We start from the raw sequence: 18,075 nt of genomic DNA on the forward strand, positions 1-18,075 counted from the left end.
AAAGATATTTTTATTCGGACAGAATAGGAAAACCTCCTCAAACAGCAATAAAAAACCCCTCAAACAGTAAACCTTAAACAACAATTTAAAAAAACCCTCTTACGCTGAGAAATAGCCCCTAAAGAACAATTCCAAAGAAATAATTCCCCCACCAGACCTTCACCTACATACAGCACCAGACTGAGCCATTAGGGAGTCTCAGCAGTGTTTGGTCCCTCACCTTCCTCGACTATGTTGCCCTGAGCCATTTGTACCTGCCTCAGCCATGCAGGGCTGGATGTCTTTACGGCTGGCACCTATGGCAATTCGGGCTTCTAATCTGGGCAATCCAGCCCCAACTGGGCCACCCACAAGGGCAGGAGTGCTCCAGCAAGGAGTCACAGGAAGGGTTGGTTGCACAAGGCCAAACCTACATCTCCTCAATTTTTTCTTGCACGTTTTCCACTACACCAAGACAAGACTATTGCTGGAGGCAAGACCCAAAGCATACTTCTTTAGACCTACTTCAGGTTTTTCTTAGTTAAACTGAAGGATCTGCTGAGTCACAGGATGGTCTATGGGAATGTTTTTTACTTGTAGCTGTTGCAAGGTTGAGATATTGTTTATGATTGTGTTTTTCTGTTGCTTTGCCATCTCTCTCTCTCTCTCATACACACACACGCACAAACTTACTTTTTTGAAAATAGAAATTAATTCAAGATGCAAAGGGAGAGCATTAACATAACAGGCTTAAGACAGCTCAATAACTATACATACAGATAATCTTAATAACGTTCTTCAAAATTTCTTTACAGGGTGTCAAGGGAAAGAAATAGATCAAAACGTCCTTAATCTAGAATACTTTGGGGGGTGGCAGCAGGCACTATCCTTCAACCTTTTGTTGTTGTTTAGTCGTTTAGTTGTGTCCGACTCTTCGTGACCCCATGGACCAGAGCACACCAGGCACTCCTGTCTTCCACTGCCTCCCGCAGTTTGGTCAAACTCATGCTGGTAGCTTCGAGAACACTGTCCAACCATCTCGTCCTCTGTTGTCCCCTTCTCCTTGTGCCCTCCATCTTTCCTAACATCAGGGTCTTTTCCAGGGAGTCTTCTCTTCTCATGAGGTGGCCAAAGTATTGGAGCCTCAGCTTCAGGATCTGTCCTTCCAGGGAGCACTCAGGGCTGATTTCCTTCAGAATGGATAGGTTTGATCTTCTTGCAGTCCATGAGACTCTCAATAGTCTCTTCCAGCCCCATAATTCAAAAGCATCAATTCTTTGGCGATCAGCCTTCTTTGTGGTCCAGCTCTCACTTCCATACATCACTACTGGGAAAACCATAGCTTTAACTATATGGACCTTTGTCGGCAAGGTGATGTCTCTCCTTTTTAAGATGCTGTCTAGGTTTGTCATTACTTTTCTCCCAAAAAGCAGCTGTCTTTTAATTTCATGACTGCTGTCACCATCTGCAGTGATCATGGAACCCAAGAAAGTAAAATTTCTCACTGCCTCAATTCCTTCCCCTTCTATTTGCCAGGAGTTGATGGGACCAGTGGCCATGATCTTAGTTTTTTTGATGTTGAGCTTCAGACCATATTTTGCGCTCTCCTCTTTCACCCTCGTTAAAAGGTTCTTTAATTCCTCCTCACTTTCTGCCGTCAAGGTTGTGTCATCTGCATATCTAGGTTGTTGATATTTCTTCCGGCAATCTTAATTCCACCTTGGGATTCATCCAGCCCAGCCTTTCGCATGATGAATTCTGCATATAAGTTAAATAGGCAGGGAGACAATATACAGCCTTGTCGTACTCCTTTCCCAATTTTGAACCAATCAGTTGTTCCATATCCAGTTCTAACTGTAGCTCCTTGTCCCACATAGAGATTTCTCAGGAGACAGATGAGGTGATCAGGCACTCCCATTTCTTTAAGAACTTGCCATAGTTTGCTGTGGTCGACACAGTCAAATGGAAAGACACAGTCAAAGGAAGGAAATAGATAAAAACGTCCTTAATCTAGAATACTTTTGGGGGCGGCAGGCAGGCACCATCCTTCAACCTTTACACTTGTGTAATCAATAAACACTTTCCATATTTTCCTTGGGTGAGTCCTTTATCATTTCTCCCCTGGTTACTCTTAGTTTTGGTGTTAATTTATCTAAAATACCTTCTTGCCAAACTTTGGTATATTTTCTATGGTCCATTGCAGGGTTGGGAAATATTTTTGGCCCAGCAGGCCAGATCATGCCCATCACCCAATGTCACGACAATATCATATGATTGACAGTTGTGTTGTCCCACCCACCTGCCAAAGTCCATTATGTAGTGTTCTGTAAGTTCCCCATGCAGCCATGCAGCCAATCCAAATGCTTCTCTATCTGCCCCACATCACATATTACGCAGGTGTGGGGCAGGGGGCTGTGGTTTGGGGGAAATGGCTTCATGGGCCCATTTGTGACCGATTCCAGGGCAAATGTTACCCATACACCAGAGGTTTTTCACCCCTGGTCTATTGTATACAGTGGTACCTCGGGTTACATACGCTTCAGGTTACAGACTCTGTTAACCCAGAAATATTACCTCAGGTTAAGTACTTTGCTTCAGGATGAGAACAGAAATCGTGCTCCGGCGGCACGGTGGCAGCGGGAGGCTCCATTAGCTAAAGTGGTCCTTCAGGTTAAGAACAGTTTCAGGTTAAGAACGAACCTCCGGAACGGATTAAGTACTTAACCCGAGGTACCACTGTACTTTAAAGCGTCCTGTGATTATTCATTGGCAAGTGCTATAAAAATGGATTACATAAATGTAATGTACATAAAATTAAAAGTGGGGAAACTGGGATTTCACCACCAGACCAGCAGGGAAAGATATCAGTTAGGTGATGAATGTTCACAAACAGAACTATTTTGGAAGGATGGCTTGGGGAACTGGTAAGATGCATCCAGCAAGTATTTATCAAAAGCCTCTGAAGACACTGAGAAAGCAAAGGGGAGTTCAAAAGCAAGAAAACATTCAGTCTTCACGCAACTGACAAGGCTGTAATGTTTCAAGAATTCCAGGCATCCATGTGGCTGTTCCATTAAACACCCCTGATTAGTGAGCGGTGCTGATAAACCTCAGGGGCCAGAGGTCAACACTGTGGAACTGAAGGTACCCCAGGTATCCGAGAATGCCTTCAGGATTTGGATTCCACGGGCACAGTTAACCCTTCCTCCACTCGGAAGAAGAAAGAAAGAAAGAAAGAAAGAAAGAAAGAAAGAAAGAAAAGGAGGATGTTGGATCTTGCTAATGTTTGCCTTAAAAACTATAGCTAAGACCCATTCATTTCACTGAGTATGTAAGAGCTAAGCAGACCTTGATTAGGGTACTAAAAATATGTATATCTGCCTTTCAACTTATAAAATGTTCAATGCAACTTACAACATTTATAAAATTAAATTAGTAGCAGTAGCAACTACATTTTTATCCCGCTCTTCCTCCCCAGCACAAAAGTGCTAAACAATACAATTCAAAATAAAACAAAAACATATTTAAAACCTTCTGAAAATATTAAGAAGGGAGGAACACAAGCAAAACAGACACATATTCTCACAGGTAATAATTTCAAGGTTGCGAGAACAGTCTCTTTCAGTCATCAAATAAATGCCTGGGTAAACAAAGGAATGTTTTTAAGTTCCTCCTGAAAGTTAAGAATGAGGGAGACCGACTTACCTCACTGGGGATGGCATTCCACAAATGAGGAGATGCCACAAAAAAGGCCCTGTCATGAGTTAAAAGCAAATTAGTAGGAATAGGAATAAAAATTCAGAGATAGGTTCAGAACAGATTATTCGTTGTTTGTTTGTTTTTGGAAAAACGAATAAAGTGCTTAATCAAAGAGTTCTCTAAGTGGTATACAAATAAAATGGTAGATTAAATATAGTTTACAATATATACTGTACATACAAATAACAAATAACAACAACAACAATAATAATTTGTTTATTTGTACGCCGCCCATCTGACAGCGTTGCCCCATTGATGGCTTCCAACATATATAAAAACACAATTAAACATTAAAAAGCATTAAAAAGTACAGTCGTACCTTGGAAGTTGAACGGAATCCATTCCGGAAGTCCGTTCAACTTCTAAAACATTCTGAAACCAAAGCGTGGTTTCTGATTGGCTGCAGGAAGCTCCTGCAACCAATCGGAAGCCGCAGAAGATCCGTCAGACGTTCGACTTCCAAAAATAGTTCACAAACCAGAACAGTCACTTCCGGGTTTGCAGCGTTCGTGAGCCAAAATATTCAAGAACTAAGCTGTTTGAAAACCAAGGTATGACCATATCGTCAAAATGAGAAGAACTTTTAAAAGCTAATGGAAGTAGCCTTAATGTATCTTTGAGTGAGCTTCTAGGTACAGTGGTACCTCGGGTTACATATGCTTCAGGTTACATACGCTTCAGGTTACACACTCCTCTAACCCAGAAATAGTGCTTCAGGTTAAGAACTTTGCTTCAGGATGAGAACAGAAATCATGCAGCGGCGACGCAGCAGCAGCAGCAGCAGGAGGCCCCATTAGCTAAAGTGGTGCTTCAGGTTAAGAACAGTTTCAGGTTAAGAACGGACCTCTGGAATGAATTAAGTACTTAACCCGAGGTACCACTGTATGTTGGTAAATTCATTCCAAAGAAATTGATAGAAACAATGTTGATTGGGTAGGTCAAATGCCTGACAGGTAAAGGAATATCTGATCAATATGAAAGAATGTCATTAAGGAGGAGGTTCAAGACCAGTTTGGAGGAGGTTCAAGACCAGGAGAGAAAGAAACATCACGGACAGAATAATTGCCACACACAGGAAGAACAAGAATATGGTTTGAATGCCTCACTTGTAGAGTTATAAATCATTTAATGAGTCAAGACGAATAGAAGTTATTAATACTGCAGTTGTTGTATAAGGGATCATTATTTTGAATGGAATGTAGTTGATATTACAGTGGTACCTTGGGTTAAGAACTTAATTCGTTCTGGAGGTCCGTTCTTAACCTGAAACTGTTCTTAACCTGAGGTACCACTTTAGCTAATGGGGCCTCCCGCTGCCGCCGCACGATTTCTGTTCTCATCCTGAAGCAAAGTTCTTAACCTGAGGTACTATTTCCGGGTTAACGGAGTCTGTAACCTGAAGTGTCTGTAACCTGAGGCGTCTGTAACCCGAGGTACCACTGTAATATGATTTTGGAATGCAGAAATAAAGAAAATCATCCAACCATCAAATTTAGCACGTTGAGGGGGGGCACCAAAATTATATAACTCAGTATTTGAATGATTGGTATTAGTACTTGTATTATATTTTGGTATTGTCATAATGAGGCTATTACTGGGACGCGGGTGGCGCTGTGGGTAAAACCTCAGTGCCTAGGACTTGCTGATCGTATGGTCGGCGGTTCGAATCCCCGCAGCGGGGTGAGCTCCCGTCGTTCGGTCCCAGCTCCTGCCCACCTAGCAGTTCAAAAGCACCCTTAAGTGCAAGTAGATAAATAGGTACCGCTTTATAGCGGGAAGGTAAACGGCATTTCCGTGTGCGGCTCTGGCTCACCAGAGCAGCTTCGTCACGCTGGCCACGTGACCCGGAAGTGTCTTCGGACAGCGCTGGCTCCCGGCCTCTTAAGTGAGATGAGCGCACAACCCTAGAGTCGGACACGACTGGCCCGTACAGGCAGGGGTACCTTTACCTTTACCTAACTGAAAATTTATTTTAAATTTTTTTTAAAATACCAAAAGTGGATCACGCCCAAAGGCTCATCTAGTCCAGCATTCTATTCTCACAGGGCTCAGCCTGTTGCCTAAGAGAAACCCAAAGCGGGACAAGAGCACAAGAGCCCCAGGCTGTGGGGTCCATGCTCCCCTCTTTCTCAGCCAGCTGTAACTTCAGCCCTCAGCAGGACACAGAGGTGAGCTCCCCCAGTTGATCTCAAGAAGGCGTAACTCTTTCTTCCATCAAAATCAATTGAGGCACGAACCTTTGTCATGGCTTAAAGGCCGTGAATAGCTCATTTCCCATATCCTAGGGCCGGACTACCAGCTGCATTAGCTATGCACATGTTCCCCCAGTGTGGGGTGTATGGAGTGGAGTTGCGCAAATGGCCAGCGGAGGCCTCCCCAGTTTTGGCTTTTATCCGTTGCTCCAGTCCTAGCACTATCCAGCTATGTTTTCCTCAAATTGGATCTGCTGAAATTAATGGACCCAAGTTAGACATATATATCAACATCAACAGGTCAGCACTAGCACTGAATGCAACCCCTGATCTGGACTGGGGGCCACACACATGCAATTTGAGAGTGGGGCTCCTATTTATTGGATTATTGGATTATTATTTTTCCCCTATGCAAATTCCTAGACCCACCAGGATCTAGTAGCAGGGACCAAAAGGCTAGAGACCCCTATCCCCTGCCCCCATCCTAGGATCCCAATGCAGACGGATGCCCCTGTGCTGTAAATCTGCATTTTTAAAAATGTGCAGCTAAAAAGCAGAGCAACTGCAATTAATCCAGAAACTGCAATTAATCCAGAATGCGGCAGCTAGACCGGTGACTGGGAGTGGCCGCCGGGACCACATAACACCGGTCCTGAAAGTTCTGCATTGGCTCCCAGTACATTTCCGAGCACAATTCAAAGTGTTGGTGCTGACCTTTAAAGCCCTAAACGACCTCGGTCCTGTATACCTGAAGGAGCATCTCCACCCCCATCGTTCAGCCTGGACACTGAGATCCAGCACCGAGGGCCTTCTGGCAGTTCACTCATTGCGAGAAGCAAAACTACAGGGAACCAGGCTGAGGGCCTTCTCGGTAATGGCGCCCGCCCTGTGGAACGCCCTCCCTTCAGATGTGAAGGAAATAAGCAGCTATCTTTTCTTTAAAAGACATCTGAAGGCAGCCCTGTTTAATATACAGATGGTACATGACACCAGTCAAACTGGCAAAAATCTATCATTTGCCCGATAATAAATGTTGGAAATGTAAAGAGGTTGAAGGTACATTCTTTCACCTTTGGTGGACGTGCCCAAGGATTAAGACCTTCTGGGAGATGATTTATAATGAACTGAAAAAAGTGTTTAAATACACCTTCCCGAAGAAACCAGAGGCCTTTCTCCTGGGCATGGTCAGCCAACAGGTTCATAAGAAGGATAGGACTTTTTTTATGTACGCCACAACAGCAGCAAGAATACTCATCGCACAGTATTGGAAGACACAGGAGTTACCCACGCTGGAAGAATGGCAGATGAAAGTCATCGACTACATGGAATTGGCAGAAATGACTGGCAGAATCAGAGACCAGGGAGAAGAGACGGTGAAGGAAGACTGGAGGAAATTTAAAGACAGAAACACTAGAAGATAACGAATGTTTGATGACATCAGACTGAATGTAAAAGGTTATTAGTAAAAAAAGGGTAAAGAAAAAGATCTAATAAGATATAAGGAAATGTAATTATATTACGATATTAAGATTATGATAAAATTAAATTATGACAGAGGGAAGGAATTTGCTGACAGAATATATGATTTGGAATACAGAGAAGGGAGGTCTGGGGAGGTCGGAGAAACAAGTTAATGCAAAGAATACAAGGAGATAAAAACTGTTTTTAATATTTTTATTCTTTTTTTCTCTTTTTTATATTTTCTGCTGCTTTGTGTTTGTATGTTGCTGTGTTTTCCTATTTTTTCCTTTTTTGTTGTGTTGTTTTTTACCTTTTGTCGTTTTGTATTTATTGTAAAATCCAATAAAATATTATATATATATATATAAAAAAGAAGGCAGCCCTGTTTAGGGAAGTTTTTAATATTTAATGCTGTATTGTTTTTAACACTTGATTGGAAGCCGCCCAGAGTGGCTGGGAAACCTCAACCAGATGGGCAGGATATAAATAAATTATTATTATTATTATTATTATTATTATTATTATTATTAACCAAGTTAACAGAACACACACAGCAGCAAAGTTAACAGAACAAACATTGCCACTGAGTTAACAGAACAAACATCGCCACAAACATAACACATCATTTGGCTCTTAGTTTTTATCACTTCTGAGGAGACACACTCTGCTAGGAGCTTACCCTACACAAGTCTCGCGGAGATGAATGGAAGCTACCCCAAAGTGCTACCAATTATGCCCTAGGTTTTTGCATTTTCTCCGTGTCTCTCCTTCCCCTGAACTTCCTTCCAGATGTGTTCCTCCTGGACTGACCCAGCTGTCAATAGCTGTTAATTTCACTGCCGCCTTTCCAAATGTGCTTGGAAACAAAACAGGAAAAAAGTAAATTGGAGTGGGGAGGAAAGCTATTAATGATGACAAGGAACGATACGTTTGTACTCCTGCAGCTCCCATCCGTCAAAGTTTCAATAGGCGTTACAAATATAAGCCCTCCCGATTTCCCTTTGCTGGAGAGCCGTGCAAGATCCCACAAGAGGGAAGGGGGAAGAGAGATTCCTTCTCTTTGCAGGAGAGACAGCCAAATGCTTGGCACAGACTTCTACACAAACCACCCATTCGTTGTTGTTTTAAATGTCTGTAGCCCTCGTGGTCGGGACGCGGGTGGCACTGTGGGTTAAACCACAGAGCCTAGGACTTGCCGCTCAGAAGGTAGGCGGTTTGAATCCCCACGACGGGGTGAGCTCCCGTTGCTCGGTCCCTGCTCCTGCCAACCTAGCAGTTCGAAAGCACGTCAAAGTGCAAGTAGATAAATAAGTACCGCTCCGGCGGGAAGGTAAACAGCATTTCCGTGCGCTGCTCTGGTTCGCCAGAAGCAGCTTAGTCATGCTGGCCACATGACCTGGAAGCTGTATGCCGGCTCCCTCGGCCAATAAAGCGAGATGAGCGCCGAAACTCCAGAGTCGGCCACGACTGGACCTAATGGTCAGGGGTCCCTTTACCTTTCCTTGCCCTTGTAGTAGTGTACAGCAGCAGCCTTTCACAAATCTGGGCCTCAGTTGTTGTTGGACTACAGCTCCCATCAGCCCTGACCATTGGACCACACTGCCTGGCAGTAATGTAGCGGCAAATTCAGGTGTGCAGGGTCCCTTGTCACAGCCTCTTCCGCAACAGCCCCTTCTAAGATTATATAATGATCTTATAATTATAGAACAATAATAATTAGGCATGCATTGCAGCAATCAGTGCAGATTGCCGTGTGTAGCTTTTCAGATAGATCTTCTGTTTTCCACGCATGGGCATGGGCAAATAATTTTGAGTGCTCCAAGATCTCCTTTTTGAGTGACTTGAGTTGTGTTTCCCTTTTACTGCCATTGTACGTAACAGAACTTGGACCCCATTCTCTTGAAACGGAAGCCCCTTGTGTTTTCAGTTATTCAGTTATTCCTAGACGCTTAGCTTTGGAGTATACAGAACTATGTACCATAGTTTTCTGTGTATAAGATGTTGTTTTTTTATTATAAAAGAATGTTATGAAGTGGGGGTCATCTTATACACAGATAGTGTAGAGGGGGGACGCAAGCAGGAGATTATCAGTGGCGATTGGGCGTGTGATTGGTCGCTGTGGCAAGGGCTGCTGTCGATTGGCTGCCACTGCGGTTCTTGGGTGGGTGATTGGCAGCATTTTGCAGCGAGCGGGCAGACAGTTGGTGGTTTTGGCGACGTGTGCGATTGGCAGCGTCGGTCAAGCAGCTGAGTGATTTTCAGCAACGCCCACCCCAACTCAACAACTCTGGGCAATCTCCCCCCATTTTCTTAATTTGGACTCCCCCAAAATAGGGGGTTGTCTTATACACGGGGGCGTGTTATACACGGAAAAATACAGTACTTCCCATGCCCTTTCTCCAGAGGAGACAGTCCTCAGTGGCTGACTCGCCTTGTTTTCGCTCTGGCTCCAATCAGCTCATGTGGTCGGGCAAATAATTTGGAGTGCTCCAATATCCAATTCGAAACTCCATTCAGGAGCAGTGCTCTCACGCTTTTCAAGGGAAACAAAACCTGGACACTTTTCTTGTGTTGTGGTGGCCTTTTATTTCATACACAAGCACCAGTGGTATGGCAGATCAATTATCATCAACACTGCCAATAATTTCACAATCATAGATACAATACACATTGTACTTCTCATTTGACTGGTGCCGACTTCCCTCTCTCAACTCCCAGTCTAGTGCCTGATCTTTGACCTGGATCAAAAGCACCGCATCCCAATTAATGTGAGAAACTCTTTTTAATGTTTGATTGTCCTGGTATTGTTAAAGGTGGGGGTAAGAAAGAACCTACTTATTTTGAAATAGTTTGTTATGTTCTTTACATCCAATAAATTTCTATTATTATTATTAGGTAAAGGTAAAGGTACCCCTGCCTGTACGGGCCAGTCTTGACAGACTCTAGGGTTGTGCGCCCATCTCACTCAAAGAGGCCGGGGGCCAGCGCTGTCCGGAGACACTTCCGGGTCACGTGGCCAGCGTGACAAGCTGCATCTGGCGAGCCAGAGCCGCACACGGAAACGCCGTTTACCTTCCCGCTAGTAAGCGGTCCCTATTTATCTACTTGCACCCGGGGGTGCTTTCGAACTGCTAGGTTGGCAGGCGAAATACACAAAGGAGTAAGCCCCATTGAACTCAGACTTACACTGATAGGGTTGGCAAATGTAGTTCCTCACCCTGCCGCCACTGGGATTTCTTTCTAAAGTTCCTATTTCCTAATTTGAGGCAACTGGGTTGAGAGAAGTCTATGCTTCCTTAGGTAAAGGTAAAGGGACCCCTGACCATTAGGTCCAGTCGCGGAGGACTCTTGCACTTTGACATGCTTCCGAACTGCTAGGTTGGCAGGAGCAGGGACCGAGCAACAGGAGCTCACCCCGTCGCGGGGATTCGAACCGCCAACCTTCTGATCGGCAAGTCCTAGGCTCTGTGGTTTAACCCACAGCGCCACCAGCGTCCCCTTTATTATTATTATTATTCATTAAATTTAGTAGTCACTTTTTGCCATTGCAACTTAACAGTATTTTAAGGGGAAAGAAACAGATGCAAGGGCAACCAATATTATAAAGGATCTGGAAACGGTTGAGGGAATTCATCAGTGCCGGATTGACGTATAAGCTAAACAAGCTTTAGCTTAGGCCCCCCCAAAACATTTAAAGGCGGGAAAACTGGATGTACATTTCCAAAATATAAGATAAAAAAGAAATAAAATAAAACCTACGTACAGCAATAGTGTTTGTGTTGTGTAGTCGCCTATGATGGCCTGCTCCCTGAAATTTCACCGGTGTGCTCATTTCTATATAAAGGGTGCCTACATTCTGCATTTGCAAATGGATTTAGATACCTATTAGATACCATTATAGCATATATTCAACACAAAAAGCAGCGACTCATTTCTGCAGCCTCAAAGAATCCTGGGAACTGTAGTTTGTTAAGGGTGCCAGGAACTGAAGCTGTGTGGGGATAAATTTCAGTTCCCATTCCCATGACTCTTGGGGGTGTGCTTTAACCATGTGGTGTGTGCGGCCATACATTTAAAGCACATGACACCACACGCCGCCCCCCCCCCCAAAAATTACAGGAACTATAATTTGTTTAGGGTGCCAGGAATTGTAGCATTGTGAGGTTTAACTACAGCACCCATGATTCATGAGTGTGTGGCTTCAAATGTATGGTGTGTATTCTTTATCATTATTATTATTATTAGCCTTGTGACCTTGTGGATGGGGACTCTATATGGTGGTTTGTTTTGTATTTTGTTGCCTAGTTTACATGCTTCACTTTGCTTGTTTCACTTTATCAACCTTCCAGGCAATGTGGGCAAATGGAGAGAAGAGGGCAGATCACAGGGGATGGGACTTGCTCTTAGAAAATTAAGCTAATGATATAAACAATGGGCCAAAATTCACCTGACCCTTTAGGAGAAAGTGGCTTCCTTTTTCTATGGCACCCCAGTCAGAGGGTTACTGGGGTTAAGTGCCATTTTTATTGTTTTACAGGCAGCTGCCCTAGACAAAGAGGGAAACTGAAGGGGGCAGGAGATCCACTGCAAGGGATGTAGGGAAATTAAGCGAGAGCGAGTTTGAAAGGGCACCCAATCAGAGAGGGCAACAGATGGTCGACTTGGGCAATGCAAAACCCCGGAAGTAACAAGTTGTGGGAAGATCACCCTGTCCTTCGTAGCTCTATCCCGATTTTGGCTGTGCCTCCCACTTACAGTTTCCATGGCTTCTTTTCCATAACTCTGGAGTTTACTCCAGTGGTGGCTAGGGCCCATTGGGGCTGCTAGGGCAGAAAGCAGTGAGCCCAACAGGAGGGGGAGCCAGAGCCAATGGCAGGTGGAGTCAACCAATTCTTGTTTTATTCCCATCCTCCTCTCTGCTGAGTTCTGCAGGGGCAACCCTGAGACTAAGTTAGAGGAAGATGACTGCCAGCAGCACACACTGGGTTGTTTGTAAGTAAAACAAGAGTGCAGAGAGGGGGTGTTAAAGGAAGGGGGCCAAGGGAAGAAAAGAAGGATATTAAAAATACAGTGGTACCTCGGGTTACATACGCTTCAGGTTGCATACGCTTCAGGTTACAGACTCCGCTAACCCAGAAATAGTACCTCGGGTTAAGAACTTTGCTTCAGGATGAGAACAGAAATCGTACTCCGGCGGCGCGGCAGCAGCAGGAGGCCCCATTAGCTAAAGTGGTGCTTCAGGTTAAGAACAGTTTCAGGTTAACAATGGACCTCTGGAACGAATTAAGTACTTAACCCGAGGTACCACTGTAATAATAATAAAAATTGGGCATTTATTTATTTATTTATTTATTTATACATCCATACATACATATATACCTCGCCTTTTTCCTTGATGGGACTCAAGGAGCTTTTTACAGATAAAACAATAAGTGCTTACAACTTAGAAAAATCAATCACTGAAATACAGTTAAACATTGATAGAATACACACACACATATACACATACATACATACACACATACATATACATAAAGTGGAACCTCGATTCTCAAACCGCTCTGTTCTCAAACCCAGAAGCGAGTGTTACGGTTTTTGAACGCTTTTCAGAACCCCAAATGTCCGACGCAGCTTCCGATATGCAAAAAGCCTAGCTGTCAGCCAATCGGAAACCGTGCTTCGGAATTCAAACGTTTCAGAAGTCGAACGGTCTTCCGGAACGGATTACGTTCGATTTCCGAGGTTCCACTGTGTGTGTGTGTGTGTGTTTAAAACATGTCAATAATTATAATTAAAATAGCACATCATCAGTGCTTTCATTAAAAGAAGTCAATTCCCAAAAACCTGTTGGAACAACAAAGTCTTCACCTCCCAGTGGAAGCATAGCAAGGAGAGAGCCAGTCTAGCTTCTCGGCAGAGAGAGAGTTTGGGAGCTTGTTCCTAATATAGTGTGCAGACGCGCTGTAGGCATCTATTATGATTATGATTATGATTATGATTATGATTATGATTATTAGTCACCTTTTACATATTGGTCGAGGTGATTTACAAACAAATCACATGACTGATGGCTGACTTACAAACATTACAAAATAGACATCTAAGGCTCAGACAGTGCTATTTTTCTAGAAAAAGAGGTGCAGGAACTCAAGATGAACTTGTTCTCGTAGAATGGCAATGGTGCCCACCTGAGAGGTGCCGGAACTGAGTTTCGGTGACTTCTGGCTGGAAAAAAGCCATGGGCACAGACCTTTTTAATCCAATTGTAAATGCTTGTTGAAACAAAAAAAAAAGGGACCCCTGACCATTAGGTCCAGTCGTGACCGACTCTGGGGTTGCGGTGCTCATCTCGCTTTATTGGCCGAGGGAGTTGGTGTACAGCTTCCGAGTCATGTGGCCAGCATGACTAAGCTGCTTCTGGCGAACCAGAGCAGCGCACAGAAACGCCGTTTACCTTCCTGCCGGAGCGGTACCTATTTATCTACTTGCACTTTGATGTGCTTTCGAACTGCTAGGTTGGCAGGCGCTGGGACCGAGCAACGGGAGCTCACCCCGTCACGCGGATTTGAACCGCCGACCTTCTGATCAGCAAGTCCTAGGTTCTGTGGTTTAGCCCACAGTGCCACCCGCGTCCCATTGTTGAAACAAAAAACAAACCTTAATAAGTTTTAACTATTTTGACCCGAGATGGTGAATCTGTGGCTCCACAGTTTTTGTAGAACTCCAACTCCCACCAGTCCCAGTCAGCACGGCCAGTGGTTGGGGGTGATGGGAGTTGTAATTCAGCAACACCTGGGAAGTCACAGGTTCCTCACCCCTGATATAAACCAAGTTCCATATCCTTTAGAAGATGATTGGTTGATCTTTTGGAAACTGTCAATCAAATTTCTGCAGGGTTCAATAAAGGTATAAAAACCAAATGTGATATTAACAAGAGAATTATGAAACTAATGAGGGTTTGTTTCATTGAAAATGAATGGAAGAATGCCCCTCATGCCCCAATAATTTTTTTAAAAAATGGGACTGGGGCTTTACTAACATTTTACTGTCCTCTGCAACTATGGTCTGGTTTGCGTGTCATGCTAAGCTTAACGTGAACATGCAACTGTGTTTAGCGTTCCTGCACAAACCACAAAATGTAAAGCTTGCCATACCAAAGGATCCTGCAGCACTCAGACACCACCAGATCAAGAGAAGGAAAGGAAGAAGAAAAAACACGGGTTCTTCCCTCTGGATCATGAAGCTCATATGGGGACTGAATAATTGCTGCTGCATGAACCATTTAGGAAGTTATTTGTATAAAAGCACTACTATAATCCTTGCCAACAAAGGTCTGTATAGTAAAAGCTATGGTTTTCCCAGTAGTGATGTATGGAAGTGAGAGCTGGACCATAAAGAAGGCTGATTGCCGAAGAATTGATGCTTTTGATTATGGTGCTGGAGGAGACTCTTGAGAGTCCCATGGACGGCAAGAAGATCAAACCCATCCATTCTTAAGGAAATCAGCCCTGAGTGCTCACTGGAAGGACAGATCGTGAAGCTGAGGCTCCAGTACTTTGGCCACCTCATGAGAAGAGAAGACTCACTGGAAAAGACCCTGATGTTGGGAAAGATGGAGGGCACAAGGAGAAGGGGGCGACAGAGGACGAGATGGTTAGACAGTGTTCTCGAAGCTACAAACATGAATCTGACCAAACTGCGGGTGGCAGTGGAAGACAGGAGTGCCTGGCGTGCTCTGGTCCATGGGGTCACGAAGAGTCGGACACGACTGAACGACTAAACAACAACAACAACTACTATAATCATGGGATGGAACAAAAATCATACTGATTTCTCAGGCAAATAAGGGCTTATCATTGCTAGGTTCATACAGGCTAATAACCTTCTCAATGTGAACATTAAAATATAGACTTCAATAATAGCAAATAGATTAAACAATTATTACAGTGAAGTATATCAGTATAGACTGAATGGGCTTTGTAGAAGGAAGGACAATAACAAAAAATCTTAGAAGACTGATAAATACTTTTTTTAATAGCAAAAAATAACAGCCCCATGTGTTACTGTTTTTAGATGCCAAGAAAGCACTGGAATGAGTTGAGTGGTCACACTTGTTTAAAACACTGCATTAATTGGGAGAGGAACTTGGGAGCTGGATAAAATGTTTATATTCCCAACCCATAGCCCAGGTGCTGGCGAATGGCCAATTGTCAGAAAGATTTGTTCTGATTAGAGGGATGAGTCAGTGTTGCCCTCTATCTTGGCTTTTATTTGCTATAGCCATCAAACCATTGGCTATAGCTATAAGATAAAATTTAAACATAATTGGTGTACAATATGGATGTTTGGCTTCAAAAACTGAAGAACGAGCACAGTTCGTAGTCTTTTTGAATGGACTGAAAAACTGTGGTCTGCTATGACAATGATTAAATTAGCTGACTAAATGAGAATACAAGTCAATGAACCTATTAAATTTATGGAGAAATTGAGGTTCTTCTTCATGTTTTGGAATAGTAAGTAGAATGACAATGCAAAGCCATGGGTTGGTTTTAATTTATTGTAACATTATTATTTGGAGCCTCTGTATATTAATATAGTGCACATTTCTGAAATAATAATAATAATAATAATAATAATAATAATAATAATAATAATAATAATAAAAATTAAAAATTAAAACTGACTCTTCCCTCTGAGTCATATCTCTGAGTTAAGTTGATATGGAGACCGAGTAATTTGCTGCTGCATGAGATTAGTGTCAGTACAGTGGTACATCTCAAATCTGGTTTCTCTCATTCCACCGCACCCTGCTTTTCTTTTTTTAAATACCCAGAAATCATATGTGTGCAGAATAGAACACACATCTTCCAAAGGAAGCAGAGCTGACCTCCCCACTGTGGGTGGTGAATGCAGTTTTATTTAAGTGGACTTTTTCTTAGCTCCCAGTTTTTGTTATACAGGCATCCCCCCACTTACATGCGATTGACTTGTGAGCGACTGCGTATACATGTAAAGGGACCCCTGACCATTAGGTCCAGACGTGGCTGACTCTGGGGTTGCGGCGCTCATCTCGCTTTATTGGCCGAGGGAGCTGGTGTACAGCTTCCGGGTCATGTGGCCAGCATGACTAAGCCGCTTCTGGCGAGTCTCTTTTAGACTGTGGGCACCTCCAGGCTGCCACTATTCTGCAGTAGGCTCCAGTCACAATACTGGCAAATCGTTCCGTTCAAGTTGATCTGGTGCTCATGCAAATTTGCTCTCCCTACCCTGCAAAAAAAAAAAGGAACTTTGTACAATAATGAAAGTAAAAGAAAATGACCAAAGTTTGCTTGATGCAATACAGTGGTACCTCGGTTTAAGAACAGCCCTGTTTACAAACTATTCAGTATACGAACGCTACGAAACCAGAAGTAGTGTCCCAGTTAGCGAACTTTACCTCAGTCCACAAACGGAAGCCGAACGGTGGAAGGGCACCGGCGGCGGGAGGCATCATTAAGGAAAGTGCACCTCAGTTTAAGAACAGCTTTGGTTTAAGAACGAACAGACTTCCGATGTTCAAAATAACATTCATAAAAAAACCGGAGGCATTTTTGTTAGGGATTGTAGGACAAGACTTGCCAAGGAAAAGAAAGAATTTATTTATGTATGCAACAACAGTGGCAAGAGTCTTGATTGCACAAGGATGGAAGAATGAGGAAACCCTGACAAAAGAACCGTGGCAAGAGAAATTAATGAACTATGCAGAACTGGCAAAACTGACATGCAAACTACGAGACAAGGACAACTGTGATTTTATAGAAGAGCGGGAACCTTCTACAAATTACTTAAAAAGACAACAAAATGAACTGGACTCCTTGGCAGGTTTTGAATAAACAGACACAAATTTATTGAGGGTCAACATAGTAGATAGATAATATAAGGATGTATATAATTTTATAATATGCATAAGTTAAAATTGGGTGAGAAATCGGAGAGAGTAGCTGAGGGAAGATCATGAAGATGATTTGTTTGGATAATTTGTTACGTGAAAACTGTTAATAATTTAAAAAAAAAAAATGAACGGACGGACTTCCAGAATGGATTAAGTTTATAAACCAAGGTACCACTATATTGTCTAACCTCCCCGCAAAGAAATAAAAATCAGCAAATAATTGGTGTTGTGTGTAACCTTTGCACAAACTTCATGCAACCAGGGGATTGGACTGGATGATTCTTGGGGTCCTCTCCAACTCTACAATTATGTGATTTTATGAAATCAGGATGATTGCTCAATAAACAAGTTGATGTAAGTAACTGGCTGCATTCCATACCATTTCGATTTGATGTCAGCCACCTTCTTTGCAGCATTAAAAATGTTGAATTTAAATAAATGAAAGTAACAGCAGCAGCAGCAGCAACAACAACAGATAATAGTTTGCCCGTTTATTTGTTGTTGGTGGGTCAAGAAATGGCAGAGCGAATGAATCAACAGCAAAGACTCAAACCAACACTAAAGTCCTAGGAAGAGAGAGAGAGAAAGAGGGGGGTGGGACTGGCATGTAAATAAATGGAGTTAAAACAAAGCAGTGTTGGTCAAAGGTGATCTTTTGAAGATGGATTCCAGCAGATGTCCTCAGGAAAGGAATCCCAAAGATAAGATCCTGAGGTTGAGAGCACCCTGCCTCCAGCCCAATTCCAAGGGGAC

General features: G+C 43.2%; 1 long non-coding RNA gene across 1 annotated transcript in view; it reads left to right on the forward strand.

Moving 5' to 3' along the window:
* Positions 1 to 10,891, forward strand: part of LOC310666922 — an 81,942-nt gene extending 71,051 nt beyond the window's left edge. Inside the window, exon 3 of the long non-coding RNA XR_014506106.1 lies at positions 10,781 to 10,891. This is a non-coding gene — a long non-coding RNA (uncharacterized lncRNA). The remainder of the gene's footprint in view (positions 1 to 10,780) is intronic.
* Positions 10,892 to 18,075: the final 7,184 nt, after the last annotated feature.

The sequence above is a fragment of the Podarcis tiliguerta genome, assembly GCF_965153285.1.
Source record: "Podarcis tiliguerta genome assembly, chromosome: 16".
Taxonomy (NCBI): Eukaryota; Metazoa; Chordata; class Lepidosauria; order Squamata; family Lacertidae; genus Podarcis; species Podarcis tiliguerta.